General features: G+C 40.0%; 1 protein-coding gene and 1 pseudogene across 7 annotated transcripts in view; one reads left to right on the forward strand and one right to left on the reverse strand.

Moving 5' to 3' along the window:
• Nsmce2 (NSE2 SUMO ligase component of SMC5/6 complex) overlaps positions 1-20,955 on the reverse strand; it is a 221,664-nt gene that overhangs the window by 175,786 nt on the left and 24,923 nt on the right. The window lies entirely within an intron of this gene.
• LOC144365414 (dual specificity protein phosphatase 7 pseudogene) lies at positions 1,097-3,702 on the forward strand (annotated as a pseudogene).

The following is a 20,955-nucleotide window of genomic DNA, read 5'->3' on the forward strand; positions in this document are numbered from 1 at the left end:
AGAAGAAAGACTCTTTAGAGGCCAACTGTGGCCCTCAGGCAAGCTGGGCTAAGACTCTAGGCCCCAGGAGGATTGGGACCAGCTGAAGAACATAGGTGAAGAACAGTACAACTTGAGGCAACAAGGGAAGCTAAAACACCAGAAAGGATCAGGAAGGTAACCCCAAAAAGAACTGAGAATCATAGCATAGCAGGAAGTGGTGCCCAGCCAAAGAACTTCAGTCCAAGTCTCTTAGTTTGCTGTAGAGAGGGGCTGGAGAGGTAGGCCAGAACTAGAAAAGACTCCCACAACTGTGTCTCAAAGATACAAGTCACATGAGTGTCCAATTCAAACAGTAATCTGGCACAGCCAAGTTAAGAGCATTTTTGTTATTCTTTTTGTTCTTCCTAATAACAATCCTCTGCAATACTAACCTCTTTTTCAAAAGCTGTTTTTTGAGCATGTTTCAGAAACAACAGGCTAGGGAAGGCATAGGGAACCTATGTGTTGCTTTACAGAAGAACTGAGGTGGGGAAAGAGAGTGTAATGTTGCATAAAAAAGACAAACAGTGTCCCTGCAAAACACTTGGAGACTGGGTGGAGGGCGGGGGGATGGGAGAGCTGGGGGGATTAACACAGGCAGAGTTGGCTATTTACTAAAAACTGGCTAGGGAATGGGACAGGAGTAGAGGGATGACCTGTCAGAGGCTTCCTGTGGCTTCATCTGTAGTAGGCATTCCTACCATTAACATGCTCCCACTTTTTCGGAAAGCTCTTCCTGAGAATTTGCACCAAATCCAATCCTACACATCTTTCAAGGACTGAGTCCAAGGCCGACCTGCTTTAAAATTATACCAAGCTAGAAATTAACCTTTGCTTAATTTATCTTAACATGTACACTTCATGTTTGGGTGCCATGAACAATCTTGACTTTCTTGTCTGCATTTGTCTCATTTGTCCAGATTTTAATCCATTTGAGGGTAAGAACAATGCCCCGGTGTTCTTAGGATTCAACAAAGAATTATAGAATTAATTTTCCTTCAAAATTCTTCTAAGGCCATTATTTCTCACAATTAAAAATTAAACTTTCAGAGGCCGGGGCGGCGGGCACGCAGCTAGGCGGGAGGCGGGCGCCCGGAGACGCGGCTGGGGCCCGGGCGGCCGGGGCGCCGTCCCAAGGCAACGCTGCCCGGCCCCGGCCCCGGGCTGCCCGCGCTCCCCATGAAAAACCAGCTCCGGGGCCCCCCGGCGCGGGTGCACATGTCGACTTCGGGGGCGGCGGCGGCGGCTGGGGGCACCCGGGCAGGGTCGGAGCCGGGTGCGGGGTCTGGGTCCAGCGCAGGCACCGCGACGGGCGCGGCAACGGGAGCGGGGGCCATGCCCTGCAAGAGCGCCGAGTGGCTGCAGGAGGAGCTGGAGGCGCGCGGCGGCGCGTCCCTTCTGTTGCTGGATTGCGGACCCCACGAGCTCTTGAGACGTCGCACATTGAGACGGTCATCAACCTGGCCATCCCGGGCCTCATGCTGCGCCGCCTGCGCAAGGGCAACCTGCCCATTCGCTCCATCATCCCCAACCACGCCGACAAGGAGCGCTTTGCCACGCGTTGCAAGGCGGCCACTGTGCTGCTCTACGACGAGGCCACGGCCGAGTGGCAACCTGAGCCCGGTGCTCCTGCCTCCGTGCTCGGACTGCTCCTGCAGAAACTACGCGACGACGGCTGCCAGGCCTACTACCTCCAAGGTGGTTTCAACAAGTTCCAGACAGAGTACTCGGAGCATTGTGAGACCAATGTGGACAGCTCGTCCTCGCCCAGCGGTTCGCCGCACACCTCGGTGCTGGGCCTGGGGGGCCTGCGCATTAGCTCTGACTGCTCCTCCGATGGCGAGTCAGACCGAGAGCTGCCCAGCAGTGCCACCGAATCGGATGGCAGCCCTGTGCCATCCAGCCAGCCAGCCTTCCCTGTTCAGATCCTGCCCTACCTCTACCTCGGCTGCGCCAAGGACTCCACCAACTTGGATGTGCTCGGCAAATACGGCATCAAATATATCCTCAATGTCACGCCCAACCTACCCAACGCCTTCGAGCATGGTGGCGAGTTTACCTATAAGCAGATCCCCATCTCTGACCACTGGAGCCAGAACCTCTCCCAGTTCTTCCCTGAGGCCATCAGCTTCATTGATGAGGCCCGCTCCAAGAAGTGTGGTGTCCTAGTGCACTGCTTAGCAGGCATCAGCCGTTCGGTGACGGTCACCGTAGCCTACCTAATGCAGAAGATGAACCTGTCACTAAACGATGCCTATGATTTCGTCAAGAGGAAAAAGTCCAACATCTCGCCTAACTTCAACTTCATGGGGCAGCTGCTGGACTTTGAGCGGACGCTGGGGCTAAGCAGCCCATGCGACAACCACGCGCCCAGTGAGCAGCTGTACTTCTCCACGCCCACCAACCACAACCTGTTTCCACTCAACACCCTCGAGTCCACGTGAGACCAGGTGCAAGGATGGGCATGGTGCCGGGGCTCCCCCAGCCCTCCACAGGGCCCAATGGGGCCCAAGCTTGTTGTCCCTGGCCCAAGGAACCCACGGATGTCTCCTGTGCCCAGAAGCCGAGGCTGAGTGGTGGCCAGCTCTCTGCCATTTGTGGGGGCAGGGCCTCCCTCTGCAGGACTTGCTAAAGAGGCCTCAGCTGTCAGACATATGGCTTTGGGGGCCCCTGGACCCTCATGTCTATCCCAGGACACTCCTTTCTGCTGGTGGCCTGACCATTCTGGCTGTTTTTAAAGACACATCCATGGACCTGAGTTTACTTTTTACTTTTAGCAGGTAAATCCAAGCTCCACGGAGCACAGAGTATTCAAGCTCTTCTTGATTTTTTCTTTTTTTAACGAAAAGTGTTATTTTCAGGCTACATGCAGCAGTGGATTGTATAAACCAGTATTTCATCCCTTTCTTGATCTTGTGAGAGAGAGAAGTGTTTTCAGTTTTGTTTTTCTTCCTATTTCAAAGAGCAATTATTGGTGTGTGTTTTTGTTTTTAATGGAAAAGACAAACCCCGTGTTGATCTTGACCAAATGCGTTTTGCACATGTATGGAGCTCGTTTCTCCAGCAGACACTTCTTAAAGGGGTGGCTTGCTGCTTTCCAGGCATCAGGACCCCCAGTTGTGCCATCTCCCACCCATGGCTCAGCCCAGCTTGGTATTGTGTCTGCCTGTACACACTGCCTCAAGTTGTGCTTGGTGGGCTGGACCTGGGTCTTTGCATTGTCTGCCCTCCCATCCACCCCAAGGTGGTCCTGCACACCTCCTTGCGCTATCCTACTGGAGGTGGGACTGCCAACTAGTAGCATTAACCCTTTGGTCTCAGCCCCTAGCAGGGCCAGGCCATGGGCCCTTCTATATACTTACCCAAGACTTCTATCTAGTTCTTTCTGTAACTGGGAGTGGAGACCCAGTAGCCGGGGAAAAGAAAGTTTAGGTGGTGGAGCCCAGCCCTGCCTCCCAAGTTCTTTTCTTCATCCTGGCTGTTGCTTTGGTCCAGCTGCAACTCCCAATTCCCTTCTCTCTGGAAGACTGCCTTGCTCACCTCCTGCCCATGCCTTCTACTACCAGGAAACATGTACCCATTTCAACCGTAGGGCAGGGGCAGGTGGGGCAAGGATGGACGAGTAGAAGGGGTGTGAGGCTCCCTCCCCATACCACCCCGGCCCTATAACTACAGGACAAAGCAACGGATTGGTGTCAGGACTGCATGCGGGCTTGGGAGGGGTAAGCAGTTGGGCCAGGGTCCCTGATGGAGCCAGCACTCAGCATGTGAGCGAGGCCACGGAAACTCTGCCCCCACCACATCTTACCTCACAGGGGTGGTTTTCAGGGATTCTTTAGGGCAGTGGATTCAAATCTTGCCACAGTCGAGAAATTGACAAAAAGCTCCCAAGCTGTATATGGTTCTCTTTCTCTCTCTCTCTCTCTCTCTCGTTTTTTATTTTTAAAAAGAAAACCCCAGAAAGATGTATCAGATTTGTGTAAATGAGGGTATTCCAGAGGGTGGCCAGTTTTGCTTTATGATCTTATGAAGGAAAATTTGTGACCCTACATATATATATATACACACACACATACATATATATATATATCCCGAACCAGCAACGGGACTTTGTTTATATTGCAAATAAATATTATTTTTTCTTTAAAAAAAAAAAATTAAACTTTCACCAAACAATAAATTGTCCTACCTCAGATACTCAATTGAATTAAAATGCAAAGTGAACTTGCAATATAAACTCATTTGTTTATTATATTTTCATTGTGACTTTTTCACAAGAAAAAATGGTGGTACCAGCACTGGGGTGATAGGGAAAGTAGAATCACACAAAAGATGTTACAATTTTCAGAATGATGACCCCAGTGAGTAAAGCATTATTATATCTCACCTATGCATGCCTGGTATTAGAGAAGTTTGGTGCAGATGATAAAGCATGGGAAGTGATCAGAATGATAAGACTTAAAAAACATGCATATATATGTAATAGCTGTAGCCAACAATTAACAAACACTTTATTATGTGCCAGCACTATACTGAGAATACCATACTCACATTAAATCTTGAAGCAACATTAAGAAAGAGGTAGTTTTACAGGTACTTTACATATGGGAAAACAGAAGCAACTTGCTTAAGGCCACAGAGGTAGCAGGCAGCAGAGCCAAGCCTCTAACTCAGTTTTCTACCTGCAAAGTTTGTACATTTGCTCACTGGTGCAAAAAGGTATTGCACAAGAAGAACAAGCACCTCCAACTCCTCCAGGAATATCCAGGGAACCAAGACTCAGGAGAAAGTCAATGGCCCTGAGGCTCTGTTTCAGTTCAACTCCATGGCATGCCTTAACATAAAGCAAAACTTCCAAGTGGACAATGCCACTCCAGGGCTATCATCTGGTCCTGGAAAGCTCTTTGCAAATTCCCTAAGAAGAGAAAAACTGATAACCAAAAGAAATTCTTTTATCCTTTTAGAAGAATAGCAAGCTTTTAAGGGTAAAAAGACTGCCTTTTCATATCTGTAGGGCTAATCTGAAGCACCATGAAAGCAACCCAGTCACTCACTGAATGCTAGGAGAAAAACAGTCAAGACCAGTTGCTCAAAGGTCAAGGGTGTAGTAGGCCAAGAGCACTGGCAGCCACAGAGAATAAGAGAAGCTATCAACTGACTGCCAAGTAGTAATGAAGAGTGGCCTTAGAGAAATGGCGGAGGGGAAGGAAAGAATTCTGGAAGGAATCAAGTGGCAGAGATATTTCTAAGTAGAGTTCAGAGTCAAAAATCATTTTTATTATCCACACCTTTGACGCTCCTCCCCAAGCCAAGGAGGGTCCAAAAGGTTAGAAAATCAAATTTCTTCAATATGTCACTCTATGAGCATTTCTTTATTAGAGTCAATATTTGCTTTTGTTAATCAAATGAACTTACATGACATATCTGAACATTCATTTACAAGCCAATACATACATGAAGAAGTCAAATGAAAGGGTCTTGGGAACTCTGGGAGAAACTACCACCTGGCACACTAGGAAACTGCTCTGAAAAATTAGTACAATAACAAACTAAACTACGATCACCACTTCTATTCCAACAAATCAAATCCAGAGGGCAACAATAATCCCTGATTTACATTTTAAACTTTTAGCTTTCTGTAAGTATGTCCGTATGGGGGCTATTCTTCAAACCTGTCAGTAGCCAACAATCCCAATGAGCATTATCCCAAACCCTAGGCCAAACCACTGTAGGCTAATGACAGTACTCCCTGAAAAACTTAGAAATGGTGTTTAGAAAGGTCACAGGATTAAATTAATCCTTTAAAGGTGGTTTCTGTCTTGTTTTTTTCCCCCCATTAAGTGGCAAATTCTAGAAAAATTAAGAATGATAATCATTGAAGGAGGGCTTCTTTTTAGACTGAAATGTTCTGACACATAATTTAAGAAGTTTCTGAATAGATGAAGCTGGCCTGCATATGATTTTCCTCAAGTCAAACAAACCTATAATTATGCAATTTAAGCAGTCACGCTATTCATTAGACACGTCATATGTTATTCAATGTCAAAATGCATTAACAGCAGTATTGTCACTATTTTTCTCAAGTCTTGAATAGGCATTAAAGGTACATGATCAATACAACATTAAGCAAAAATGGGCAATTAGGTGCTGTAATCAAATTCAACTTAAAATTTATGAGATCAATGAAAAGAAGAGGCTGGCTAAAGCAGGAACAAATATGAAATTATGAAGGCAAAATCAGTGCTGGCCATCTACAATGTGGAAGGCCAGGAGAAGGGATCTGAAATAGGAAAGAGAGGAGACAAACCAGCTATTTTTACTGAGGTAGACTCAGGTAAGCCAAATTTCAGGCCTTTTGTGACTAAAAGATATAGGAAGCAAGTGGGTAGAAGGCCTGTAGTAATACAGTTATTTTCATGTAGCACAGCATGAACACATGACAGTTTATCCAGCACCAGTTCCAACACTGCTGAAAGTCTATTCACACTTTATTTGTTCAATACAATTTCCAAGCCACAGGCTTTTTAAAAAGCAGCAGCAGGTGGTGGAAAAGATTTTCTATCTTGGCATCCCCAACTCCAGGTAGGCCAATACTGGATCAACAGACCAATTAAACTTTTCTTCCACATCAGCAGCCAGACTGGCAAGGGACGGTAAGTAACACATTTTCTTAACCAACTATTTTAAATAGGGCCCTTCTCACAGCCTCTGCTGTCCCATGGCTGGCAGCTTACATTACAGCACACATGGAGAAAAGGCTCCTTTACTGAGACCTAGCCTTGAAATTTTGGAAGCAGAGATAAGACAGGTCTTGCAGTACACGGTCCCTCGGGTCTTCAAGTGAACTGCCTACAGTGAACCTGACATGAAAACAAAGATTCTTCCTCCCTCTTCCTCCTAGCACAGCCACATACTTCTCCCTCCCTCTCTCTCTCCCTCCCTCTCCCTCTCCCTCTCCCTCTCCCTCTCCCTCTCTCCCACCTCCACATTCCCAGATGGCTTTTTTTCTTTCCTTTGATGTTTCCTATGATATCAGCTCAAGGTCCTTTTTAGAATCCTCTATAACTGCTAAAAAAATGACCAAATATTTCATTACCTTACAATCCATAAAACATCTTCACAACCAGGACATGTGTGCACATGCACACACTAGGAAGACATGCCTTCCTAACAAACTTCACCTATTTATTCCTCACCTTTATGTCTCTGGTTAAATTGTACAGTTTTGCCAATGACCAGGCTGTTTCCTGATATTATATCCTAAACACAAATTGCAGAATTGATGTTTTTCATTCTACAAACCATGTGTAGGCACATCTAAACAGGACCACTAACAATTAGATATAGTTGATAAAATTAATACAGTGTATTTTATTAGTGAACTACCAGACTAAAACAAGGCAGACATTTAGTGTTCTTAAGAGTTGCTAACTCCAATTCAACATGACTCATATACTAAGAAGAACTGATAAACATTAAATGTCATAAAGTACATACAGCCATTTTGCAAGGAGGAAGGAAGGAAAGGACACAGGCACTGCCTGGTTATATTTTAAATTTCTTAGAATAAAAGGGTCATAGAGTAGGAAGAACTTATTTTCTGACATAGGGAATAGATATTTCCTAATCTTTTCAAATTAGAACTTGATTCTTCTATGAATAAGATATGTGTTCCTTTTGGATAAATTCAAATGATAGTATGAATCACATCTCCAATCCCTCTCCACCAAAAAAAAAGAAAAACAAAAAAACAAAAAAAAACACCTTCTGCTCTGAAAATTCAGCTCCAATTATCTCTAGCAACATATACCTATGTACACACCTACCTGGGTGTATGTGTGTGCGCGTGCGCACGTGTTTCCTGGCAACTTGATATTAAACAATTATTATACACTCATCAGAAGTTGAATTTAATGACTTACTCACTGCTTGAGCAATATTTAATAGAAACTTGGTTACTTCTCACTACACTGAGCTTTAAAGTCATAATTATTACTCCACACAGATATTAGTGTGGTAAAATTAAAACTGAATCTACATTTTATAATTGCCTCCCACTGGCAGTGAAGGCAGAGAGCATAACAGTGTTTGCCACAGGCTAGGAAGCAGCTGGTTTCTTTACAGACACAGTGACTATGGGAGAAATTCTCAAGAAATCTTCACCTCTATAAACATCTTTAGCCGCCCACACAATTCTCTTATCATGATAACCCAGAGAGGGAAGTGGTACAACATAACAACTGAAAGGCAGCTCTGGAGTCAGGTTTCATTCCAACTGGGCTATTTCTTTGCTGGCTATGTAATCTGTGACAAGTCATTTCTCTAGAGTCTGTTCTCTCCTCTGTGCAATGGGTATAATTACAGTACCTAGTTCATTGTGTTGAAATGAGGACTAAGTGGGATAAATGTAGGTAAAATGATAAAAACAGGGCCTGGTCCACGGTACACATGAATGAAATACTATCTGTCACTATAATTATTACAAAATTAGTAACTTATCTGTAAACACAATTAGTCTAAATACTGAAAGTATTTTGCCCTTGGATCTAAAAAGTATCAAGTGCTGTTTGTACTAATTTCCCAAGAATCAAGTTGAACTCATAAGACTGCAATGCTCATTGAGAAGCTTTGTAAACACCATACTTCTCCCCAAGGTCAGAAAATTATTGACCTTGTAAATGCTTCTTGAGCACTCAGTCCAAGTCCCACAGAGGGAGAAAAGCTTTCAAGCAAGGAGGAGGAGGAGCTAATACTGCTGCAGAGGGCAGGTAAAGTGCAGCAGGTAGGTGAGGGCTAATCTGAACTGTGTCTTGAAGGATGAGCAAGTAAGTGGTGGTCAGCTATTCCCCAGATTGGAGTAGGGGCTACAAACAACTCATGCCTCCCTACTCTCCTCCATCAGGACTGATTTCAGAGTTAAAATAGTCAAACAAAAACACGAAGAATGAACAGAGAAAAGCATAGATTTTTAAAAGGAGCATATCTTCACTGAGTACTGTGTACCAGGCAGTCCTTTGTCACAGCAGTGTGGATTGGGCATAATTGTAGAGATAAGGACCCTGAAGCACACACAGGCTAAGTCATTCACCCAAGTCACAAAGTTAGTAAGTGGTGGAGTTATAGCTAACCTTAGGTGTGACTTAAAATTACCATGCCAGTGTCTAAACTACTACACAGAAATATAAAAACACATCTCACACAAATCATAGAGCAGTGAATAAACTATTCTTGTCTAAAGGGATTCTCCTAAAAATCACTTCTTTTAAGAGAGAGAGGAAAAGTGAAAGAAAAAACAAAAAACTGACTGAGCTCTACCTCAGAATATCCTTCATTTTATAGACAGATGTTTCCTTAGAACATTTGTAATCTTCTATAAAACTACACCAATAAAGGCATAGTACAAAATAGTGCATAAAACAAATTCTATGATAAATTAAATTCATAAAATCAAAGATCTGCCTGTTATCCAAAGCAATCTGGGCATTTACAGACTCCTTAATCTTCAAGGTTATGTCTGTCTTTAAATAAACCTAAATGACTTTTCTACATTCTTCGTACCCATTTTCCCTGGTAGACTGAAAAGAAATAGTGAATTCAAGGTAGCAAGCAATATTTACAAAGAATTTCCCACCCAACATAATTTCAATGGCTGTGGCTGCCATTTTCTCTCTGGTATTCAAGTCCTTGGCTGTACTCAAGTTCTCTACAGTGATAACAAAGGCTTGAGGAACAGAGTCTGGCTTTGATTCTATTTAATACCAAAGTTCTCACAGGAATTTGTGGAAGCAAAGACAAACGGGAATGAGGATTAAAACCTCATACAATTATTGAGAGTGTTGGCAAAGCAATCAACATGGTGCCTCAAATACAAAGAGGCAACATTAACAAATTGTTATGCTATATTAACTGTACTTTATAGTATTGCCAGTATGAATCTTCTATTTCCTAGTGTCTGCTGAATCATAGGGTTTTCCCACTCACTTTGGAAAAATGTTTTAAAATTAATAAAGCATATGGTTGAAAAATTCCAATAATACAATAATATGATGTCTCCAATTCTCAAACTCTCTCCCAAAGGCAACCATTGCTATGAGGTTTTTGATGTTACAATCCCATGGGAATGTTCTATGTATAAGACATCCCCTTCTAAAAAGAACTACAGCAATTTAAATATTTATTACTGAAATAGTAGAAATAAGAAAAAAAAATGACTAACCCTGAGGAAAACTACTCTCAGGATGGAAATCATATTAACAATCTCTGTGCCCTACTCTTCAATAAGTACACAGGAACAGATAGAATAGTGAGTGGCTATGTCAGTTTAACATCAAAATCTCCATTCTAAAATAACAACATAAAGACAAACAAATATATCTTAGAAGAAAAAAGTTACATATTAAAAACAAGAAAGGAGTAATGATAAACAAAGAATAGAAAGTGATCGTTAGCAGGGGGGACTTTCATTCTCTCATTCAACAAATATTCGCTGAGCATAAACCATGTACCTGGCACTCTGCAGGTGGCCCCAAAGATAGCAGTCAATAAGGTCGATGCTGTATTTCCCCTAAAGAGCTTTCATAAATCTCTGCTCCATGTAAAATTTTCTAGAAAGCCCTTATATAACCATCTGGACTTTGGCTCTTAGTGCGATGAGAAAGTTTGTTCCACAGCTCAACAGCACGAATTATTAGAGTCTTTATAAAAGGGACTGGTTCAGCACCTCCTAGAATATGCCAGGCAGTGACAACAATAAATCTGAATTATTCGTTCACACATGTTAACTTATTTATACTTCATAACCTTTGCTTAGAATTATTTTATTCTCTGTTTTCTATGGTTGATGAAACTATCGCTCTGACAGGCTAACAGATGCCATCTCGATCTCACAAGAAGAACTTGAATCCTGGTCCTCTACTCCAGAGCTACAGAAGGAAGAGCCACCTCCTGGGCCATATAGAAAGTCAACTCTCTTCCAGATCACAGTCCTTCAAAGATCAGAAGGCATATTAAACATCTCCTTCCCTGAAAATAGTTGCTTCTCAAGACAAATAAGAGTCCTCAAGTTCCCTCAACCAAGTTGACTTGCCTTCATAAAAACATGTTTCATTTGTTAATTTAAAAATTAACTCTAGAATAAAAAAACAAGAATCATAGCCTTGGGTATTTTGGTTTAGATATGAAGTGTTCCCCAAAAGTTCACAAATGAGACAATGCAATAATGAGGAAAAAATCCCAATAACAAATGGGACAAAATATGAATAGAAACTTCACCAATGTAGTTAATACCAAATAAGCATGAAAAGCTACTCAACTTTATTGATCATTAGAAAACTATAAAATAAAGCCAAAATTAGACACCACTGCACATCTATTACAATGGCTGGAATTAAGAAGACTGCCTGCTCCAGGTATGGGCAAGGATGTAGAATGACTACATTTTCCTTATACCTCATATCAATTCCTAATTTTCAGACAAGTATATTATTTAAAAAGTGCATTTAATCTAAACTACATATAATATAATTTATTCTTACCACAATGGCTTGGAAAGATTTCATACTATGTCTTAGTGTTATCACTAAGATTTTTACATAAAGTATGGAAACATTAATCTAATCGGTAGAAAATGTTTATAAAAAATTCAGAAATCACTTTAGTCTATAATCACCTCACCTGAGTATGACTGCTTTTTATTAATTGTTTCTCTAATCCAGTGGTTCTCAAAGTGTGATCAGCAGACAGACCAGTAGCATCTGTGAACTTGTTAGCAATACAAATTATGAAGTCCCATATCTGGGGGTACAGTCATTTGAATTTGAACAAGTTCCCCAGGCATGGGAAGCTTGAGACCCACTGTTCTAATGTATGGTTTAAAGTTATAAATTGTGTTTTCTCCGAGATTCTTTCTGAATTCACAGAATTTTAAGGCAAAAAGGAGCAAATCAATGTTTCCAGCAAATCCAGAACTGATTCAATCAGCTGTTTCCCCATTTTTACACTCCTAAATTATTTTAAGCTTTTACTGAGCTAGAAAACTAAAATTGAATGTAAGGACCCATAAATAAATGCTTTCTACAAAAGTGTTTGTTTTAAAATAGGCTTTTCTACTTAAATATCCCATTTACTCACATCTATTTTTGAAATTGCACCCAATGTTCCTCCAAAATTTACTAATTGGCATCTAATTTTAGCTACAATTTGTCCTCTTCCAGTGAGCATCTGTACAACTTTTAATTAGGTTCATCTAAATGGGATGAATGTTTTAAATCTAGTTAATAAATTTCTTACATGCTTCACCAAGATACTGAAGATAGAAACAGAATGAAAGTGGAAATAGTATCAGGCTGAATCAGAACATCTGGGACTGTCAATAATTTCCTCTGAGGCTTTGGTTTAATAACTTAATATTTCTGGAGTGCAATTCCCTCATTTTAAAGAGGGACTCGGGAGTAGATGACCAAGGAAGTTCATTTCAAGCCCAAAGATGTATAAATCTGCTAGCATATTTTTACATGCATGTGACATTGCTAAATTACTTGAAATATTTTATCTATTCTTAAGATTCAGGAACCTTGCTATCACACTACTTCCTAGAGAACTGAACAAAGAATATGAACATACATATTTTTAATTGCTAAAGTACCAAAATGGCAGTGGGATTTTAAGTCTCTTATTCTTTCCTGGATCAGATAGTTTATCAGTTAATTTATCTATTCTTTCTTGGATCAGTTAGTTTATCATATTTTATATGGAGATGCAGAGCATAAATCCCCTAAAACTTTGCTTTCATACTATCAATAACAATGTGGCTCTGGAGGTAGATCACCTGTGTTTGAATTCTGGATCTCCCACTTAAGAACTCATTGTGATCTTGGACAAATTATTTAAACTTCCTTTTTTCCTACCTTCCATTCAGAGAGGATAATAATAGTACCTTCTTCCACAAATTAAATGAGAGAATTGATAAATAACATGTAGCACAGAGTCCAGCATGAAACAAACAATAAATATTAAAAATGTTAACTATTATTATTTGTAATGTTGATTTTCTAATGAAGTGCCTTGCACAAGTAGGTTATCCTGTTTACTAAATTGAATTGCACTTCATCATTTGAAGTACAAAGCTAGGGTCCTCAAGATATATCAGAATTACTTGGGAAGTCTGCTTCAAATGCAGGTTCCTGAGCTCTACTTAAAGTAAGTATCCCAGGTGTTTCTAAGGAAAAAAGAATATAGTGTGAGAAATCTCTCTGTAGGAGTTTCAAAGAGACAGAACATATGCCCTCAAATACTTAAAAATCTCCAAGCACTTTTCTCATTACTCACTATAGCTACACAGAGCCACAGTGTTAGCCTAGCACCACACACATCTTCCACAGCCCTTCCATTGAGATTCCATCTGCCATCATTTGAAGTTCTAGTGTATCCTGATACAATGACCTAACTTGGCTCTTTGCTTTATACATGACCTCTGCCAAATAAAAACCCAAGCGCCATTAAGCTCTTGATTACTGAAAGTTCCTGATACAAGGATTAATCCTGACTCCTAAAAACAGAAAAACTTACTCTGATTGCTGACCCATGAAGCTGCCTGTGGCTTTACTCACAGTTCTGATCTCAGCCTTGCATGTACAAACCCTTGCATGCCTTCCATGTGTATATTTTCAATTGCAATGTGTCAAAACCCAGAAAATTGTTACTCATGAAGAACTTCCGGTGGCAAACAAAATAGCAACAATTAGGGATTAGGGGTCTGGGACAGAATGTAGACTATGAACAAAGAATTTAACTGCATTATAAATGTATGTCAAGTCTCCTTGAAAGATAACAACTGGGGATAGACCAAAGTAAACTTAGAAATGTGTTTTGAGCTGTGCATGGTGTTGTACACCTGTAATTCCAGCGGCTCGGGAGGCTGAGATAGGAGGATCAAGAGTTCAAAGCCAGCCTGAGCAGTTCAGCAAGCCCCTAAACAACTAATCAAAACCCTGTCTCTAAATAAAATATAAAAAGGGGCTGGGGATATAGCTCAGTGATTAAGTGCTCCTGGGTTCAATCCCTAGAACCAAAAAAAAAAAAAAAAAAAAACAAAAACAAAAACAAAAAGAAAGAAATGTGTTTTCACCAAAAACTGTGAAAGTAAAGGCAAAAACAACTCCACATAAACCATGTGAGGTAGCTGAAGCTGTTTGTCACAGAGAGAAGGGTTCATAATTCTTAATATGCTTTACCTTTGTACTGGATTCAAAGCAGTAAGTGGATGGTAGATGGCAGGAGCCAAGTTTCTTGATTTTGGAGACAGAAGTTATAGAAAAGCAAAGGGAAAGAACAAATTTTAACCATGGAGTACTAGATTACTTACTATGGGTTACCTTAATATGGGTTCAGATGGAAAGACACAAACAACTAATATTCCTGTGCACACACACATTGGTAAACATGCACAAACTTTTTACCTCTGCTGCTGAAAGCAGGACATTCTGGTGGCAGCAAGCCCACCCAGAGACAGGATCCTAGTTTCTAAATATCATTTTCCATTAAAAAGAACCAGAGAAACTTGAAGAAATAACTGATTCTGAGGCAGAGACAGAAAAAATACAATCTTTATAGAATCCCAAATAACTTACATGGTCCCTCATCACCCCAGGAGGTGGACCTTAGTTTTAGCTCCCTCCCTTGAGTGTGGGTAGAATTAATGACTTGCTTCCAAAAAACAAAATGTAGAGCAGACGGGGGTGGGGGGGTGGAGGGAGACAGGGGATATTTATACAAAGAAACCTGACAAACATTACTGGGGCATGATGATCGAGGTTAACATGACAGTCATATGGATAACATCGAGTTCCCAAAACAATGTGATGAGAAGGGCACTTGACCTCTGTGGCATGCTTTCCAAAAACCCATATCCCCATCTAATCATAAGAAAAACATTAGATCAACTACAATTGAGGAACATTCTACAAAATACCTAACGAGAATTCCTCAAAACTGTCAAGGTTATAAAAAACAAGAGTGAAGCAGCCTACAAAGCTACTACAGAAACAATGACTAATGCAATATGGTATCCTGGATTGGATCCTGGACAATGTCTTTAAAAAGGACATCTGCAATATCCAAATAAAATCTGGAGTTTACCCTTTCATTTAGTCAACAGTAATACATCAATGTTGTTTCTTAGTTTTGACAAATGTACTGTGGCAATTTAAGATTTTAACAATTGAGGTGAGGGCAGAGGGGACTCCCCATACTATTTGCAACCTTTTTAAATCTAACATCATTCCAAAATAAAAAGCCTGTTTATTTAAAAAAAAAATGAGGTGAGAGACTGCAAAAGGAGAGAGATACAGCTGCATTTAGAAAAGTCTAAATGTAGTCCTAGCTATCTCAGATGTTGAGGACAGGAAGATTGCTTGAGCCTAGGAGCTTGAGGTCAGCCTGGTCTCATTATGAGACCCCATCTCAGAAAAGAGGAAAGGAGAGAAGAGAGGAAGTGGAGGAAAAGAGAAAGATTAAATAGAACCAGGTTGCATTGTGGCAAATAAATTGAAGCAGGTATCAAGAAATGCTTCCAATAACTAGTTATACCATCTTAGACAAGATACCTCATTTCTCTCTGGGCCTCAGTTCCTGGTCTTTAATAGAAGGAGAGTAAGAAAGGTGTTCAAGCATCCTCTCAGGGAAATGGTACAATAGTCCACAAAGGTGACTATCAACTTCCTTAAAACCTTATTCTGCACCTTTACCAGACCCTTCAGCATCTCAAAGAAGACCCAAGCCCTCTTTTCAAACTTCATGCACTCACCCTACGAAGCAAAATCATTCTCCAGCTTTAATACCCTTGTACAGCTTATTTCCAAATCTTTATCAAATACAAATTGCTTACTGTGTCACCTCCACTTGGCAACATGTCTAAAATTGAACTTATTTCCCTTCCAAAATGTGTTCCTGTCCCAAGTTCCATCTGTGGTAGGAATAATAATGGTCCCCGCAAAGATGTCCATGTCCTAATCCCCAACACTGTGCACATGCAACGTTGCATGGAAAGATGCATACAAAAGAAAGACTGCTTATCAGCTCACCTTGGTACAGATGATGGCTCAGGATTATTCAGGGGACCTGACAGAATCACAAGGTCTTTATTAGTAAAAGAGAAAAGCAGGATTGTCAAAGACATAGTGACAAATGATGAGAAACTTGACCAACCATTGCCAGCTTTGAAGACAGGCTATGAGTCAAGGAACCTGAGCAGCCTCCAGAAGTTAGAAAAAGCAAGAAAACTACGGTCTCTCCAGAAGGAAAGAGACCTGATGACATCTTGATTTTTAGCTCTTCTAATCCCAAACAAGTGCCATCTTAATCTACAGCACATGGAACAGAAGAACCTCCTGGGTTAATTCAGTCAACAGACTGAATCATGAGACATTTAAAAAAATAAAAATAAAAATAAACAACTTGTAGCTTTACAACACAAATTTTGGGGTGGTTTGTTCTGTAGCAATACAACATGTAACAAACATGAATGAATTTGGGTAACAGCATGAATTCAGATCCCACTTCTGGTTCCAATTTCATTACTACTATTTAGCAAATTATCCCAATAAGCTGCATCTCTTGATTTGAGAAAGAACATATATGCATAATGGTAGGAGGACTTGCCCAGGGCCATTATTGGAGCACACAGTAAATACTCAGTACCTCCAATAAATGTATGTCTTGATCCACATCCCCAGTCTTTTTTTATTTTTTTTTTTAAAGACAGGGTCTTGCTAAGGTGCTAAGGTTGGCCTCAAATTTGCAATCCTCCTGCCTCAACCTCCCAAATCACTGGGAGTACAGCATGTGTCCCATGTCTGGCTCCAGATTCAGATTTAAAATGTGATTTTTGTGAAAAAGAGAAGGTAATGTGTCACTTGTTAAATTGTGACAGATAATACATATTTCAATAAATTTTTGCAAAAATTCATTGGGAAAATCTGTCCACAAGGTATTAACTGGAACCAATCAAAACCATTTATAAAACATAGAACAACAGTATATTAAAATCCCTATTCAAAAACAATCCCTATTCACACAGCAGTCACTCACCTTGTGCTGTGACAATATTAAAATGGAAGGAGCAGACCATGTGAAGGATTTTGCTTATATGTTGAGAGAGGTTCCCACTGGTAACATGGTCAAGATGAAAAGCAAAAATAGTATCACTGGAGTGAAGATGTAAATATGTTAATATATGAATAAAAATAAATTATTAGAACATATAATCCAGTAACCAAAGAGGAAAGAAACTGCTTTACAGCTGAACTTCTGAAATACCTATTAGACTATGTGGTTTTCTTTGACATCCACTTGGATCTAAAGATTTCTGGCCATTACAGAGATTTGATACACAATTCTGGTGGAGTCAGTATCTGAACTACTATTTGTATTTTGTTTTCCAATCATTTAACTACCTGACAAAGGCACACAGCACACTTTGGAAATTGTAAAATTAAAAACAAGTCATAGATAGCATCACTATCCATTTCAGTATTATCCAGTTTCATTCAAAGACTCAAAAATGCTCAGCTTGGCACTGAGAGAACAAAGATGAGGTACAGGGTAATTCTTTCAAACTCCACAAAATCCAGAACTACCTAAGGACTGTGGAAGGTTCCATTTCAAGAGAACACCAAGAGAAAGCTCTAAAAACTGCACCTTGTAAGTGTTATATAAGCCCTCTTTGTTAACTGGTTTAAACATCTATTTTAGACTCTCCCACAGGAGTGCTAATCTTTTTTGCTTGAAATTAAATCCCATATCAATTTTGTGAAACCTGAAAATATTACTACTTCTTAAATGTCATTTTTTCCTGTTAAGATAATGCCCCCACACACACACCAACACACGTCCCTCACTAACATGAAGTTTCAGCAACCTCAACACACATTTTCAATGCCATTTCCCATCTCAATAGTAAGACACATACTTTAAAGTTGTTTTTCCACTAATTTCATTTATAACCAAAACAAGAGTTTACCGGCTGATGGACCCAGGTTAGAAGTAAATTCTGCACAACAAAACATAACTGTTTCAAACCAGGAAAAACCATGAAGGGGATATTGTCCAAATTTTACAGATAAGAAAGAGGAAGCACAAAGAAGTGAAGTAACTGGTTCAAACTCGCACAAGCTAATGAACAGCAGAACTTGCATTCTCATGGCTGCCGGTACTTGTACAAAATCAATTCTAAACCAAAAGTTACAAAGGATCCATTTCTCTCAATTGCAAAGGGCCTAAATAATTATGAAAAAAACAAGTGCTGTGATGAAAACATTTGCAGGAAACACTGGGGACACCAGGGAGTCAGCAGTCAATTCTGGCTGAGGATCTGTAGAAGAAATTTCATGCAGAAGATGATGATATTAAAGAGGAGCCGGTATTCCCTGAAAAGTAGGAGAGGGTAGTGTTAGAGGATATTTCTTTATTTTATTTTATTGTGTGTGTGTGTGTGTGTGTGTGTGTGTGTGTGTGTGTGTGTGTGTGTGTGTGTATACACACACACACATATGGAAGAGGATTTTTTTTATTTTATTTTGTGTGTGTATGTATATGTGTGTATGTGTGTGTGTGTGTGTGTATATATATATATATGGAAGAGGGTATTTCTGAGGGAAGCAAAGATGAGGAGTGAATAGCTTGCTGTCAAGGTTTATGAAGGGGCTGAGTTTTTACTCGAAATGAAAGTTAACAAGTTAATCTGCCATTTTTGTGGATGCTGGCAAAAGATAGGAGGCTTCTGGGTTAGAGACAAGTGCTTCTTGTAGGTCATGTGGTCCAAATGTTGTGGTTTGCCTTGCTACCCCCAACGGGTGATATGGAAGGTTCCAGGGAGATGTTGCAGAGGGTTTGTGTCATAGCTGAGCAGCCTTGGGCTTAGGGCACCCAGATTTTTGTAATGGGCAGTAATCCTGCCTGCCTTTCACCCTGGAGGAAGTCACTGCCATTATTTTTCCCTCTTCTCTGCAAGGAGACAGTTAGGGTTTGTTCATATGCAAACATCCTTGAAAAGATATTCTGGAGCAAAAGGGCAGTTGGTGTCTTCGCTCACAAGATGAACAGAAAGGTGTGAGAACCAGAAGGAATTGTTTCCAGAACTTGGCTGACTCAGGAACTGCAGGTGGTTCAGGTTGCAGGTTAACTTTAGTTTGGCCCTTTCCAGGACTCTTTCTACCTCCTGTTTTAGCTGTAGCACTTCCTGTCTCAAGAAGCTGTTGCACATCTCATGATATAGGAAAGCTATGACTGCTTTTGGGTTCCTCCTTTCTCTCCCTTTTGGCAAAGAGAACAGCCAAAATAACTGAGTTTTTAAATCCAGTTCTAGATTCCAGTTATTAGGTTCAAACTCGTCTCTGCTACTTGGAATAACGTGACCTTTTTTCTTTTCTTATTTGTGAAATGGGGATAATATTGTGAGATAGCAGCTGATATCTAGTGAGCATGTAACTATGTGCATCCCAATATCTCCCTTAAAACCACATGAGATTCTAGAATGTACATGAATGTTAAAGGCAATAATAGCTAAATAATAATTTATTAATAACAACAGCCCAATGTCCATCATCTAGTAGATATACAAAATGTGCTATATCCTTACAATAGAATATTATTCAGCCATAGCAAGAAATGAAGGACTAATATGTACTGCAACATGAATGAACCTCAAAAACACTGAGCTGAGGGAAAGAAGTCCATCACAAAAGACCACATATTATGATCCATCTACATGAAGTGTCCAGAATAGGCAGCTATAACCATAAAAGCATATCAGTGGCCCCTTAGGGTTGGGGAAATTGGAGAATAGAAAGGTGTAACTAAAAGACATGGGATTTTTTTTTCCCCCCTCAGTGATGGAACCCACAGCCTCCTGCATGCTAGGCAAACTCTCTACCATCAAGCCCCTGGAGTTTCTTTTTTTGAAGTGACAAAAATGATCTAAAATTGACTGTGGTGATACCTATGAATATTCTCAAAAACTTCTAAAATTGTACTATTTAGACAGGTGAATAATATATGAATTATACCTCAATAAAGTAATTTTAAAGTCACCAAATGGATAAAAAAAAAATCAGAGACAGTGATTACCTGGGAGAGATTAAAAAGAAAACTTGCTTAAAGAAAGTAAGACCTCATCAAGAAGAATATATAAGGTGATAAACACCAAATTAATTCTCTATTGAAATTTCATTATAGCAAAATTGCACCCCACGATGAGTGATTCTTTACTTAATGCACTAAACTTAATCAATACCTGTATAAACGAAGCAGGTGGTAGTGCAGAGGACATATTAACACACAAAGGGCATACCCAAGTGTGTTGTGAGTGTGCACTCTCAAGCACATGCCCATACACAAGCACGTGTTTAGAGTCTGGCAACACAGAAGCTATTCTGATGATGTCTCTTCTTATATCTGTAAAGCTATGGATGGGTCTAAATTTTACAAAGTCAAAATAGTAAGTGATATCTGGGAATTATGGAGAATATAGCATAAAAATATTATGGAGAAGATAGAAATGGTTTTTGGAATTATATATATTTCACTGTTATGAATTACTGAGAAATCTTTAGAGTCAGATGTTTCTTTTTTATTGATTCTTTTTAGTTATATATAATATTAGGATTCATTTTTACATAAAAGCATGGAATATAATTTATAAAATCAGATACTTCTATATTGAAGTTTATATATTTTGATTACCTCTTTTCCAAAAGCCCTTTATATTTTCTTAGTTCTACAATACTTAATTTTATCTGATAATTATATTTTTACTAGAAATATATAGATATGAAAATATCCTTCACAAATGTATAGATCTTATTATAGATATTTTCTTTCCTATCAGTCCTATAAAAACATGGTTAGGCATTTGACAGACTAGAAAGCTGAAACTCACAG

The sequence above is a fragment of the Ictidomys tridecemlineatus genome, chromosome 7 (assembly GCF_052094955.1).
Source record: "Ictidomys tridecemlineatus isolate mIctTri1 chromosome 7, mIctTri1.hap1, whole genome shotgun sequence".
Classification (NCBI taxonomy): Eukaryota; Metazoa; Chordata; class Mammalia; order Rodentia; family Sciuridae; genus Ictidomys; species Ictidomys tridecemlineatus.